Genomic DNA, 15,068 nt, shown 5'->3' with positions numbered 1-15,068 from the left:
TTGCTGATCTCATCACATCCAATCATGTCCTGCATTAGCACACTGACAAAACAAACACACAAGAAATGTGTAAGACAGAGCAGGGAGGATCTTCACTGGAAAACAATGACACTGTGACAATCTCTTTTAAAGGTTTTAAGGAGCATAAGCCTGTTACAGACTCTTATCAGAAGAAACACGCAGAGGAACAGAAAAAATAGACAGTGAGAGAGAAGAGAACATGCAGTAAACATGGTGCTTTGTTCTTATCCTGAAGTGCCTGTCTCAATATTTCTCCAGTTCTCTACAGCGAGAACAAAGCTACTGTAACGCAGTGTGAGTGCTTATGCTCACTGAAGTGATCCATCTGTCACTATCCAACACGCTGCTCACACAATGTGGAGGCGCGCACTCCAGAGTGTGTCTGTGTGTTTTAATGGGGTACGGCCTTCAAAATTAACAACAGGTAATTAAAGTTATGCCGGAACTGTCCTGTGAGCTTTGGGCTTCTTGCGGACTCCCATAACAATTAAACCCAACATTAATTACATTCTCAATTTACAGTTACATCAGACAGTCACTTATGGACTTTATGGCCATTTCAGTCAAATTTGTTAGAATGACACATAGACCAGATGTACAGTATATATAATGATTGTCACTGTGATTTTAAATTCCTTTTAATACAAAAAAATTCATTATGAATGAAGAGTTATTAAAATATGAGTGCAAGTACGACAGAAAGAGAAGCAGATGTGTTAGGAGTAGATCTCTCTATTCAAGATATGATACTATTTTTACACCCCACTCTATTTTTATAGAACTAAAAGTACTCAATCTGTTTTAGAACGGAATAAACAGAAGAGAATCATAAATGACTGAATGACTTTGAAACAAACCTCCTATTGCAGATTTTAATTTGAATCAAATCAATTCAAGTTAAATAGCTGGTGTGTTGTGATATTTTAATATTGTTTTTTGTTGTTACAATCTAATTATGTTCCAGGACATCGTACATGCTGATCCGGAACAGAACATCAGCACGAGTCTAAGCTCACACCAGCAATGAATGACTCGTCCAGAATGAGTCAGGTCACTAGTAACTATGATAATGTTAAAGACGAGTCGCAAGTCTTCCAAATCGGGACTCGTTTCTGACTTGAGTCCAAGTCACGAGTCCTGAGTTCAGGTCTCGGCCTCCCACCATCGCCCGAATAGCCGTCCCACATACACAGATGGCATTGGATAGCTTATTATCACAGTGACGTGGAGCTGACACAAGCACCCTGCTGTTCAGTTATTCAGCTCACAGTCTGAAGAGAGGTTAATGAGTTCTTAGAGAGAGAGAGACCGAGACTAGTTTTGTGCCTCGAGTGCAAGCAAAACAAAGTCAGAACAGACTGCATACAATTCACACAACCCACACAAAGAATTAAAAAAGATTCACTCCAGTTCGTCAATGAGATGCACTGTCAAACTTTCCTAGCTATTAGGTGCACACAAGGAACGCTGTATACTATCTGTACAGTATGTCTGCCCGATACTGTGTGAGGGACAATGGGTAACTGTCTTTTACTCTCCCAAAAAAGGACATATTCATCCTTCAACAATTGTTTCTTTGAAACAACATCAGTGCTTGATAATAAGAATTTTAAAGGATTTATTAAGCCTGGTCAGCCGTGTTTTCCGCTTATGACATTTTCACTGGGCCCCATTGCAAAAAAAAAAAAATCAATCCATTTAAATCTATAATTCTATATTTACATGTATAATTCTACATTTTGGAATTTTGAATTTTAAATCTATAATTTTTACATTTATTTTTAAATAATATAAAATATTATTTACTATACATTTTAACACATACAGTTATTATAAATAAACAGGAACTCCAATACATTTTTCTTTTTAAATTATGGTATATGCTACCATTTAAAAGTTTGTAGTCAGTAAGATTTTTTTTTTAAGAATTAAGAATTAATTAATAATTTTATTCACATTACATTGATCAAAAGTGACAACAGATTTATAATGTTACAAAATATTTCAATTTTAAATAAATGCTGTTCTTTTGAAATTTATATTCATCAAAGAAACTTTAAAAAAATGTATAACAGTTTGCACAAAAATATTAAACAGCACAGCTGTTTTAAACAGTGATAATACCAATAAATGTTTTTTGAGCATCAAATGAGCAAAGTAGACTGATTTCTGGAGGATCATGAGTAATAGGTGTTAAAATTCAGCTTGCCATCACAATAATAAATTGTATTTTACAATATATAAAAATAGTATTTATTAATTTATATTGCAATGATATTTCACAATATTACTGCTTTTACTGTATTATTGTTCACATAAATGCAGCCCTGATGAGGGGACTCAAAACAAGAAAGTTAAATATCTTACTGACCTCAAACTTTTGAATGATAGTTTATATCAAACACCACTCACATTTTCTAAAGAAAATATAAAAATCTAGTAAATATATGAACTGCTTACAGCTATTCAGCTGGTGCTTTCGTAACACAAATGTGCTGTTATTTGTCATGCCAGAAAATAAACTGAGATGTGGGGAGGGGGGCAGACAAGTAAAGAAAGAGACAGAGGGAGAGAAGTGGACAGGCCATGATTGATTTTGCTGGGTGCAGCAGCATCTGGGTAATGTCTTTGTGTCGGGGTTAAGCAGGGGACATGTGTATGTGTGCAGCGTTCACTGTGAGGCTTCGGTTCTTGCGTACAGTCAAATTCTGGGAGTGTTCTTGATAAACTGCATGGCAGCATCGGGGTAAATTACAGTGGCGTGTTTTAACGTGTGATCACAAAGCAGCCAGTCTCTCCTGCGTCTTCTAAGTGCTCTGTCTCTCTCTATCTGTCTTTCTCCCCGTTAGGGCCTCTTGAACACAAAGGCCTGGTACACAAAGAGCTGAGAGCAGTGACTGCGTGTGGGGTGGGGGTGGGCTTTGATTAGCTCCTTTCATTCAAAAGAGATGGAGGGCGAGAAGAAGGTTTTAATTCTTACATATCCTCAGTGATCATGGGGAACGTGATGATGATGAGGTGAACTTGTTAAAGGAATACTTCACCCAAAAGTGAAAATCATCAACTTTATGTCAAAAACATAAAAAGTATCATAACTAAATCTTTAACTAAGAGACAGTTTCTTTACATTTTTGTTGTTAAAGACACCGACAGTGGTATTTAACCCTCAGGTTACAGATGCTCCCTCTGTCTCTGTCCCTTCATCCCCGCAGGGCCTTCTGCACCTGTGCTCCTCTCCCCTCTCATCCTTCTCATGGTTAGCTGGGCCTCAGGCATACATCACTTCCTCTGTACAGAAACATTCACACACAGACCCCGAAGCCCCTCAGGACACACAGAACATATACACACAGGAAACATTTATGTGTCATACTGAACAGACACACACACACACACACACACACACAGATTCCAACCATACAAAAAGTCAAACTTACTTAAAGGATGAAGTCTCCTCCCTCTCTGCAGCTTATACATGCTTCTCACTCACTCCTCCTCCTCCTCATCAAGTCTCACATACTCGTCCTCTTCAATATCACCGGGGAGTGAGTCTCATCACACTCACTCACTCACACACACACAAACACACCCCTTCAGCAGGTGGGCTGCAAGTGTGATGTCATCCATTCATTCTTCTCAGCGACATCATGTTCTTTTCTCTTCGCTGTGAAGAGGTGTGTACAGGATATCTACCCACACTACTTCCTACAGCTGACTCAGCTAATATCGCTGTTTTTTTAATTGTTTCTTTTCCTTCCTTCCTCTCCATCCTTCTGTCAAGACCTTTGATGGGCATGACATAAAATATGCCAAACCTGACATGTTTGAATGTAATAGCAAATGAACATCTATCTATCTATCTATCTATCTATCTATATATAATTTTACTGGTCTGCTTATCCCTCCATCCATCTAAAAACACAACAGATACTCACACATAAAAAAAAAAAAAAAAACCAAGGCTGGATATTAAAGTGGAGTAAAATAATGAATGAAGAAGGCGAAAAGAACAAGTGCTTTATGGTGACTGTCCTGCTCCATCTGATATCCAGCCTTGGGAAGAGTTATGGGTCACTCAAGATATTCAAGGAGAGAGTCATGTGCACGTGTGTTCAAAGGTGACACTGTGAGGACAGTGCAGAGATGGCAGGTGGTTGTCATGGTGATTGATATAGGGCTGTCGTGATTCGTTGATTTTAGTCGACTAGTCGATTTTTAAAAATCGTGGACTTCATTTTGCTCGCGTCGACTAACCGGCAAAATACCAGAAGTGGCGCATTTCACGGACGATAATCCATAAAACACATTTTAGACTATTTTCCAAGGCTGCATGATATATTAACCCCATTTAAAAATCATAATTAAGCATTATTGTGAATTCACAAAAGCTATGATTTAATTAATTATATGCGATGTAGTTCTAACACAGTATATGCGCTTTAATTATTTCCATGCGTGTAGGTTAAGCACATGCGTCTCACAGCGGCTCCACAGAAACTGTTAGCATTTACATGTGTGTAGCGTCTCATACTCATCTCTGCATGTTGCTGTGAGTTTGTGTTTATTATAACGTTCATCTGGGAACGCAAAGTGCGCCATTTCATCAGATTTGTAAAGTAAATCACTTATAAATCTACACAAACACAGGAGAATACGTCGAGATTTCAAAATAAAAGCTCAAACCCTCATTCTGAGTTTAGACGGTTTGATGTCCACATATTCATTTAATTACAGCGACTATAGCATTTCTGTCCTAAAGAAATGGCCAAATATTAAAGATTAAGTGTACGTTTGAATTAAATGGTGTTTGGTCAATATTAAACAGTAATGTGTAAAAATAATCATCAGGCTGTCGGCGCCCCTGCAGGTCTTTGTTGTAACGCGTAATCTACATTAGCTCTATTGTTTATAATACATTATGTATTTTAACAGTTTTGATCAATAAAACCATATGATTTATTGCTTTTGATACTTTATTTGAACAAATTATTATTGCATCATTGCTATTATATACGTACTTTAAGTCATTTTAAAATCTATTGTTCACTTAAATCCATTATTACCACAAAAAAATTACAGTTATAGGGCCCTATGAAATCAGTTTTATTTCCAAATTCAGTTTTTTAAATTTGATTAATCAAAAAGCCTGTCTAATTAATTGAGTTTTACAGTTTTATCTGTACCAAATTCTGTTTTCCATTATTTTCTGGATTCCATTTGCATTGTTCCATTAAATTTTAATAATAAAAAGCATCTCCAATTAATTGATTTTATATTTAAAAAAGTATTTTTTCCGAAATAATGAACATTTACATTTTTCACCTAAATAAATTCTGGTAAATAATATTTCTGGTAAATACTCCTTTAAAAAGTGTTTTTTGATTTTAATTTTATTATTAGTAGACTAGAACGCGTGGATATGTTGTCATTCTCACACGATAACACTGAACTGTGATTTCAGTGATCATGAGATGGACACTTGCTTCTTGCACTCTATGTTGCACTTTACTTTTGCTTTAAAAAGGATTTCGTAGAAATTTAGATTTCGTTTGGTTTAATAAAATATTTTAAAGTAAAATTGTTGATTTTTTTCCGCGGGAAATTAATCGCTTAGATTAATCGAAAAATTAGTCGATAGATTAATCGAAATAAAAATAGTCGTTAGTGGCAGCCCTAGATTGATACAATGTCCTGATAGCAGCATGACACCATACGTTTACCAGAAACACTGCAATAACTCTCTCACACAATCTAATTCACTTCACCCTGCTCTACGGCCCAGTTCACATACAACAACTTCCTGTCTAATCAACAGACGACACATTCGTCTCTCCGTTCCTGAAGGACACACTTTCTCAGTGCCTCCCATTCCACATACACAATACCTCATACTGGCTTATTGAAACTCTACAATTTTCTCTCAGATAATATACTGACACAAACATTACAAACCACAAGACATTCTCTTTGGCCACGTACACACTACCTTCTGCTAAATGCAGTTGTCTTCTATATATCAATTTTATTTAAAGCACTGAAACACATTTGCCTTTGACTTCTAATTTTGGAAGAAATGGGGAAAAATTTAGGCACATTTTAATTAAAAAAATAGATTTAATAGATTAAAATAGATTTAAATGAGATTACTTTATAATGTATGCTTATTTGTTTTCTGAGGTAAACCACAGTTTAATCAAGATTTTATATTTTAGACAATTATGATTTGATTGGTCACCTAACATGTCTGTCAGACCGTCTCTTCCTAACTTAGGGCCCTATGATTTCCGCGATGCAGAAAATGCGGACAGAATCGCGGAATCCAGACATAAAAACAGAATTTACTCTATAACACAGAATGTCATGGAATTTGCCAAATTTTGGATGAATTAATAAAAAGTAGGTCAGTACACTTAAATCAATACGTGAAATGGACTAGTGTCTTACTTTACTTTTAGTCATTTAGCAGACGCTTTTATCCAAAGCGACTAACAAATAAGAAATAAGTGTCTGAATATTAAAGGGTTATTCCACCTCAAAATGAAAATTGTGTCATTAATCACTTACCCCCATGTCGTTCCAAACCCGTAAAGCCTTTGTTCATCTTCGGAACACAATTGAAGATATTTTGGATGAAAACCGGGAGGGTTGTGACTGTCCCATTGACTGCCAAGTAAATAATACTTTCAAGGCCCAGAAAAGTATGAAAGACATCGTCAAAATAGTCCATCTGCCATCAGACTATTGTCATATCACATAACCAGAGAAACATAAAGGTCTTCACAATAACCCATCAAAATAAAAGTTTGGTTTAACTGGAAGAAACTGTAGTACCAACCCACTTCCAGCACTAGTTTCCACCAAACAAAGTATTTGAGTTCACTGTTAAATGTTAAGAAACCCATTCCAAACCTGTATGACTTTCTACCATTAAAAGAAAAACATATCTCTGTTTTTTGTCCATACAGTGGTGTTTTAGACCCCACTGACTTGGGACAAAAACAGTTGAAACATCTCTTCATTTGTGTTCCACAGAAGAAAGTCAGTCATACAAGTTTGAAATGACATGAGAGTGAGGAAATGTGACCACATTTTCATTTTGGGGTGAACCCTTTAATGTGTTATTCCTTTGAAAACATTGCTGAGTATATGTGGCCTTTGTCTTTCAGCACTTAAGTCTCTCTGATCCTCTCCTGTATTTCTTATTCAAACAAATCTCTTCCATCACATCTGCAACGTATTTTTTATTTAAGACAAAACAATGCGCGTGTATGTGTGTGTAAAACACACACACACACACACACATGGTCTACTCATTCAGTAACAGCAAGTGAGACAAGCAGAGCAGACAGACACCGTAGAACAGGAATCTATGAGAGCTTTCTGCATGGTTTACATCATTAAATAAATCAATCACTGTAATACAAACCCCAGACTTCACTTAGAGACCTCGCTGAACACCAGCCAATGGGAAGCAGCTGAGAGGCAACCAAACAGTATCAGCTCTCCTCTGATGCCACAACAGCAGCGGAAATGCAACTTAAAAGCCAAAGCCTTGAATCCATCACCATCATATACAACACTGAGCCTCCACAAACACACAGAAGAAAACACAGCATGCACACTGACCTTCATATAACCCTCATTTGACTTTTAAAATTTGTTTTGTTTTTTAAATCATAATCAATTTCAAAAGTTCAAAGTTTCAGTTGTATCATTTTTCATAAATTTATATGCACCAGTCCAGTATCATTAATTGCTCTTTTTAAACCACTAAAAAGGACACTTCATTTAATTTAATATTACCGGTTAAATCTAACTTAAATTCTATAGACAGTATCCTTCTGTCAATTACCACAGAAAATAATGTTGACCTGTCGCTCATTTTTTTTAATGATTTATAGTGACATTCTTAAAATGGAAGTCTAGCAGGCGAGTGTTCAGGAAACATTCATATTTTAGTTTGGTGTTGGAGGTGTAAAAGTTCTCTCACTCGTTCTATTAAGGTGGGACTCATTTTCTAAGCAGATGAACTGGTAGTGCGTTCCTGTGGTTTAGTGCATGTAAACACTGCTTAACAGATAGATACATCACATCCCTTCCGTGTGCTTTACTGGTATCATGACTGGCACCAAATAAAATAACCAGTTTATTTTTCCGGTTAAGATCTAAGCTGAAAGACTGCATATACTTTGCACAAATAAGGAAGCAAGTGATTCTAGTAGTCTCTTACTGAAACGTTTCATGTTATCATTAGACCTTTTTTGAAACAATGTGACAACATCTGACTTGTTTTTACATCTGACTTGTTAGGCTTCCACTGTAGATACACTACAGTTCAAATGCTTAGGGTCAATCAGATTTTTTAAAGAAATTAATACTTTTATTCAGCAATAATGCAAGACTACATTGTTACAGAACATGTTGAATAAATGTGGTTTCTTTTGACCTTTCTATGTTTCCACAAAAATATTAAGCAGTACAAATGTTTTCAACATTGATGATAAAAAGAGATGTTTCGTAAACACTAAATCAGTTTCTGTAAACTTAATCTTCATGCCAACTGACCTCAGTCCTCTCCATCCACCCTGGCACAGGTAACATCCAGCCACCTGTGTCTTGATCTTGATCTTCCTCCTCCATTGGCTAACAGACGGTCCTGTGGTTATTTCATTGGACCTGTGATTTATAGACTGTTCCACAGAGAATCTCATGTTGGCCAACCAAATCTCAGCCACGGTGAAATCACAAACTCTGTAGAAAAGAGAACAGAGAAAACACTAAAATTAAAAGAAACACAGTGTTCACAATGCAAATTAACATTATAGTCTACTAATCCTGCCATTTTACTGCATATCAACTGGCAATAACATATTACCTAAAATGTACTTATACAAAATCGAATTTTGATGGTTTCATCAAATGCACTTTTGATGGAGGTCAGCACAAACCATGTGGTTCATGATATGACCCACAAAAGATATGGCAAATGTGCTCTCCCTTTGATAAGCCTATTTAACTTATTTGTTTTAAGCACTGTTTTTCCCTGCTGTCCACAACAACATTGGAACAGACCTGTGACACAATTTTGGGTCATGACCCACTAAGTTGAGATCCACTGCAGTACAAGTGTACAAAACAAAAGCAATGTTCATTGTGTAATTGTAACTGCTGTGCTCACATGAACAACTCTATTTGCATGTTGTTTGTCTTAACATCTGACATGAAGAAACAGGCCTGAGTTTTAACACAATAGCTCTGTTCTCTGAGCATGTGCTGCCATCTAGTGGGATGATGCTGTACGAGACAGCTCGGTTCCCTTCATATAAAGTAACATAGATTTACAATGAAATAGTGATGCTGATATGAAAAATTACATTTTAAAACACAGGGACAAGGAGCAGAGATTAGCGTAAACCTCAGTGATTCAAGGAACCAGTCAAGTCTTGACATTTTTCGCAATTCAGCCATGTTTAAAGCAAGAAACAAATGCTGTTTCTCTGTAGCTATATATATATACAGCTGACAATAATAACTTCAGACAACATAAAAGTACAACATAAGATAAAGTGAAAAATTGTCTAATAAGAGAAGGAGGAACAGAAGCCCAGCAGGCTGCATTAAACTCTTGTGAAGATGTTAGTGGGACATGAGAGCAGTGGGGCTAAAGATTTAAGGAGGTTGCTAGGTGGGGTGAGATAGATAAAGGGATTGTTGTAGTTTTTGGGATGGTTGGTAGGTGGAGTGAGGGTAAAGGGTTCAGGTAGCAACTATGAAAGGTGTATCGTAATGTAAGGCGAATCGCTGATTAATTACTATTGCTGTTTGTTCATAGGGACATAGTGTTCTCTAGATACAATAAAAGTTTGGTTTGGTTTTCAAATGCAGATACTTATTTACAAAGTGAACAACAACAACAATGATATTTGTGACCCTGGAGCACAAAACCAGTCTGAAGTCGCTGGGATATATTTGTAGCAATAGCCAAAAATACATTGTATGGGTCAAAATTATCCATTTTTCTTTTATGCCAAAAATCATTAGGATATTAAGTAAAGTTCCATGAAGATATATTGTAAATTTCCTACCGTAAATATATCAAAACTTAATTTTTGTTAAGTAATATCCATTGCTAAGAACAAGATTCCAGATTTTCAAATAGTTGTATCTCAGTCAAATATCGTCCTATCCTAACAAACCATACATCAATGGAAATCGTATTTATTCAGCTTTCAGATTATATATAAATCTCAATTTGTAAAATGTATCCTTATGACTGGTTTTGTGGTCCAAGGTCACATTTTAATTGTACTGTGAAGTGAAATCAATGAGCATTCATAAAAACATTCATAAAGACTCCATCTACTGCGTTTGGAGTTTTGTGATGACAGATTTGTCAATGAACTTCAACTGGTGGTAATGTGAGCCAGGATACCATCAGCTGAAGTGGTGATATGAATAATAAAATGAAAACTATAATTGTGTGTGGTTATAAGACATTTTGAAATCTGTGTCCTTCAGGTGGAGTCTGAATTATCGCAACTACCTGTTCCAAGCACATGTAGATGACACACGAGAGCTTGACGATGAAAGGGTGTGTTGTTTTGAAATATGGCAGAAATAATTTCTATATATATGTCACTGGGCAGAAAGCAAATCAGTAGTGAATCATACTAAATGATTTTGCAAGTTAATTTAATTTTGCATGCTGTATTACAAAAATACAACTAGTGTAAATAGGCCTGTCGCAATAATCAATATATCGTCTTATTGCACAATATATGTACATGACCTCAATCAGTTTTGGTGACGCAATATATTGCCCATTATATTTGCATAAAAGTTAATGTTACCATGTTTTTTGCATTCCACTGGCACCTATGTCTTTTGCAGCTTCTCGTACATAACATGTAGTCATGAGGTGCTAGTTCAAATTTTATCTGCAGATATGGCCTTAGTTAGGGATATGTGCCTTTGTGAATATGGACACCTCTGCTAAGTAGGTATTGTGTTTTTTACAGAGAAAAGAAGGTCAGGGAAAAATCTCCATACAAGTTCTTTGTGCATTTTATCTTTTTTTCTTGTTACTTTGCACTTTTTTGTTATAAAATGTTTACTTTTTATTCACATTTTTTAAGATATCTAATATTTTGATACTTAATTTCCATGATCTAAATATTCTTAAGAATTAAACGTTTGTTGTCATTTGAAAGTGTATAGGCCTTCTTGCATTATTATGCTCTTAAATTATGATTATATATTCAGTGGCATAAAATGGTCTTAAAACGACAATAATATCGCTTAATCGCAATTATTTCTGGGGTACTATATCGCACAACAAAAAGCTGTTATTGTGACAGCTCTAAGTGTAAACTTAATCATTCGATTTTCACGGCCTGCTTTATGACACATGAGTTTCTCAGGTGCACTTGAAGGCAGCATATCTTTTCTTAAAGGTGTACTCGGAAGGATTTTATCCGTCCCAATAGCACCAGCTGTTTAGACTGTATACTGACACCTACAGACTAGGATGCACAACGTTTGTATAGTAACTGTTTATATGTTTCTACCTAACACGTTAATAGCTGTTGTTTGATTCAGTGCTAATACATTTTTGCACATTACTCTGTGACCTTTGTGTGTTTGTGCTAAGCACTGAAAGTGCCATATGAAGTATTAGTAAACATTTCTATTAACTGTGGTTGTGGACTGGTAATGTGATGTCACCAAAGTGAAGAGTAGACCCACTCCATGTAGAATAAATAGCTTTTTCTATTAAACTAATATGAGTGGATATGATGACCATACATAATTTTAAAACATGTTCTTCAAAATGCACTTTTCACACATGCAAAACTTTAGTTAGGAAAAAAAAAAAAGACTGAGTACACCTTTAACTGAAGACTAACCGCCTCTATGACCCTTCCTTCCCTTCCTAAAGCGTGGCAGCTCTCAGAATCTAGAAAGCTCTGAGGGGAGGCGCTTTAAGTGGAGCTGCAGCGCCCCCCTGCGCTCACACACAGGAAACACAGAAATAAAAAAAGGGGGCGGCGACGTACAGTCAGCAGAAGAGAGGAAGAGAAAAAACATGGCACAGAAAAAATTCAAATGTTCTTCCTGGAAAATCTCTGATCCCGCCACAACTTCACCACATGACATTTCCGAAAGAAAATGCGACACCCTTGCGCCCACGGCCAGGCCCCAATCTCATTGAGCGGTTATCTGACATTCAATTAACTGTATGAAACCCTCACTTACAGCGCGGGTTGATTTACAAACGTTCACACAACTGCGAGATTTGCATTAATGAGTTATAAAAAATAAAATAAAAATACACGTCTCCATAATGTGATTGCACAATATTTAACTCCCACAGTCTTCCCGGTTCACGTTAAGTATGATCTCACCCGTGTTACTGGTAAAGGGTGGGCAACTTTATCCACCACTCATATAGAAACCCACACTCACTTTGTTTGCAACCGACACAAAATGACTGAATATCATCATCCTGCAAGGAAATTAAAGGCGGTAATGTATTACGCTTCCGATATTAACCTACGCCTGACACGTTTCATTGAATTTCACACCTAGTGACACATTGGCATTGTATTAGAATACAACAGGCGTTAAATGCTCAATACATATGCAGTGTTTACGTGGTGCATAAAGTCTAGAAAGTGTCTGTCTTTACCTGCTAATGCACGGAGGGTCAAACTGGGAGGTGGCCTCTTCTCGCATGTCCTCATGGTAAAAATGCAAGCGAAATAAGCAACTGCGCAGTTGCTTTCGCCTCGCGCGGTGAATGAACGGCGCAGCGCGCGATCCGCCAGTATCTTCATCATCATGTCATACATGAGCACATTTGAATCGCACACTGTAAAATGTCGGCGCAGCTGCGTTAAGAAACCACTGTAAGAGGAGATGATGTGACACAAACAACAGCGCGCAAAATTGTTCCAGAGGCTTCTCCCCAAAAAATGCAAGCAGCACGCATCTCACGACTTCTCTGTGGTCTGCTAATATGATGATGCGGTGCCACGGCGCGAGTCCTCATGTCCACTCACGAGTTTGATCCGAGGAGGAGATGCGCAGTTTTTAATCCGCTGCAAACGCAGGCACTCCCCCCTCTCTCTCTCTTTGCTCTCTCGTGTGTTTTCCCCTGCACTCTTTCGCTGCTTCTTGTTTCTCCTCCTCCCTCGCAGTCGTTTCCCCCTCACGCAGGTTTATTCTCGGTGAACGAGTCTCTCTTGGACCCGCTCCGCCCCGCCTCCGTTTCTCCCGGACGCTCAGGACTTCCAAATTCCACCATCACTCACTCCATCCGAGCAGAGAGCGGGGTGTCCGTTCCCTGGGCCAACAGGGTGCTTTGGGGGATAATGTGGGGGTGGATTGATTTTGTGTCATCTTTAGTGTATTAAGATCTTCTATTGTTTTAAGAGTATTTATTGTATTTTTTCCGTGTAAGACTACAAGAAAGTTTTTACACTGGAAACAGGGCCTTTGACTACTAAGAGTGTAAAAAATATATATATAATTTTTTTTAATTTTTATAAATTGTAATAAATGGTTAAATTTAATTTAATAAATTGTTAAAAGTGTTTATAAAATAACTACATTATGGTCATGTGGGTTCATTTTGAACCATATTGGGTGAACCTGAGGGCTATTCATCTTAAAATAGATGATAGCTTTTAATAGAAACATTGATCAAATCTGACTCAAAAATATTTGACGATGTCTCCTCATTCCATTCTTTGTAAGAGTTTAACCTGCGGCTATTTTCTATCAGAAAAAAATAAAATAAAAATACTACTACTACTAAAGCACATTCTACATATCTGTAGTGCATTGAATTGAATGAATGGACGTGCTGCCGGTGTGCAAACATAGAGGTCAATATTGACTGCTTCTATAAAATAGGTCATTTATTTGTGAAATATGAAATTGGTCAAATTCATTATAAAATATATTAGATACTATTAAATACCAAAAGTAAAAAGGGACATTCTGTGCATTTATTAGAAGCGTTACTCAAGAATGTACAATATATATATATATATATATATATATATATATATATATATATATATATATATATATTATATATATATATATATATATATAAAAATTATTAATGCATTATTTATTAATTTGTATGTGCATAATACAGTTTGGGACCACATTTTCTCTCTTTTTCTCAATACGGGTGTCTTTAAACCTATTGCACTGCAATCTCGATTTACTAAATGCAAAAGCTTGAACATAACACCCGGATGGATGAGCTCTGTCAAAATCAATAATAATAATATACTATTTACAAATAAAAATTTTGCATAGCTTTTTTTCATTTGTTTGGGACCAACAATTTCAATAAGTGTGTCTTTAAACCCTTTACACTGCAGTCATTCTAATGCAGTCAATTCATTTTAATTTTAATATTTTTATTTGAATATTTTGTGGGTCAAATGTAATTCAAAGATCACAGGTGGGCATTGTTTCTTAGGCAACAGTTGATTAGGTGTGCAGATGAGGGCCGTGTGTGTGTGTGTTCAGTGTATTCCTCCATGAATGTCGGGTTGGTGCTTCACTGCCATAATTGAATACACAGATGGAGAACGTTTGATGCAATACTATACAGAGAAGAGCTAACTCAATTATGTCAGTTCAAATGTAGCGAGACTCGGGACTTGTGTCCCTGAGGGACCCAAATCACTCAAAACGCAAATCAGATTGTCCACTTGTCCTCAGCTGGCACTTCAAGACCATTATTAAGTTCTCATCTGGTGTCTGATGAGAGTAGGGTTCAGACAGAAATCTGGACAGAGATCAGCCCGTCCAGGTTTTACATTCACGTTTTTACATCTCTCAACGAGCTGCCCTGGAGCAACAAGTGTCAGATTCATGTGAGGAAATGCGGGTTACTTCTTGTGACCGACTCTTCTCACAGCCTCAATGGGTCTGAGGTGAGAACATTGGGGTGATGAATAAACCCTGGGGACTTCATCCTCCATTTTAAGACTCAAAAGATGTCTTTCTCTCCCTTCTTTTTA

At 36.7% G+C, this 15,068-nt stretch overlaps 1 protein-coding gene across 1 annotated transcript in view; it reads right to left on the bottom strand.

Annotated features, from left to right (window-relative positions):
• Positions 1-13,169, bottom strand: part of LOC306872114 (uncharacterized protein) — an 85,399-nt gene extending 72,230 nt beyond the window's left edge. Inside the window, exons 1-2 of the mRNA XM_079420517.1 lie at positions 12,710-13,169; positions 8,587-8,772 (exon numbers count right to left, since the gene is read on the bottom strand). The gene's annotated coding sequence lies outside the window, so the exon portion shown is untranslated. The remainder of the gene's footprint in view (positions 1-8,586; positions 8,773-12,709) is intronic.
• Positions 13,170-15,068: the final 1,899 nt, after the last annotated feature.

Source organism: Barbus barbus (genome assembly GCF_936440315.1).
Source record: "Barbus barbus genome assembly, chromosome: 1".
Lineage (NCBI taxonomy): Eukaryota > Metazoa > Chordata > Actinopteri > Cypriniformes > Cyprinidae > Barbus > Barbus barbus.
This window is presented reverse-complemented; position numbering and strand designations above follow the sequence as displayed.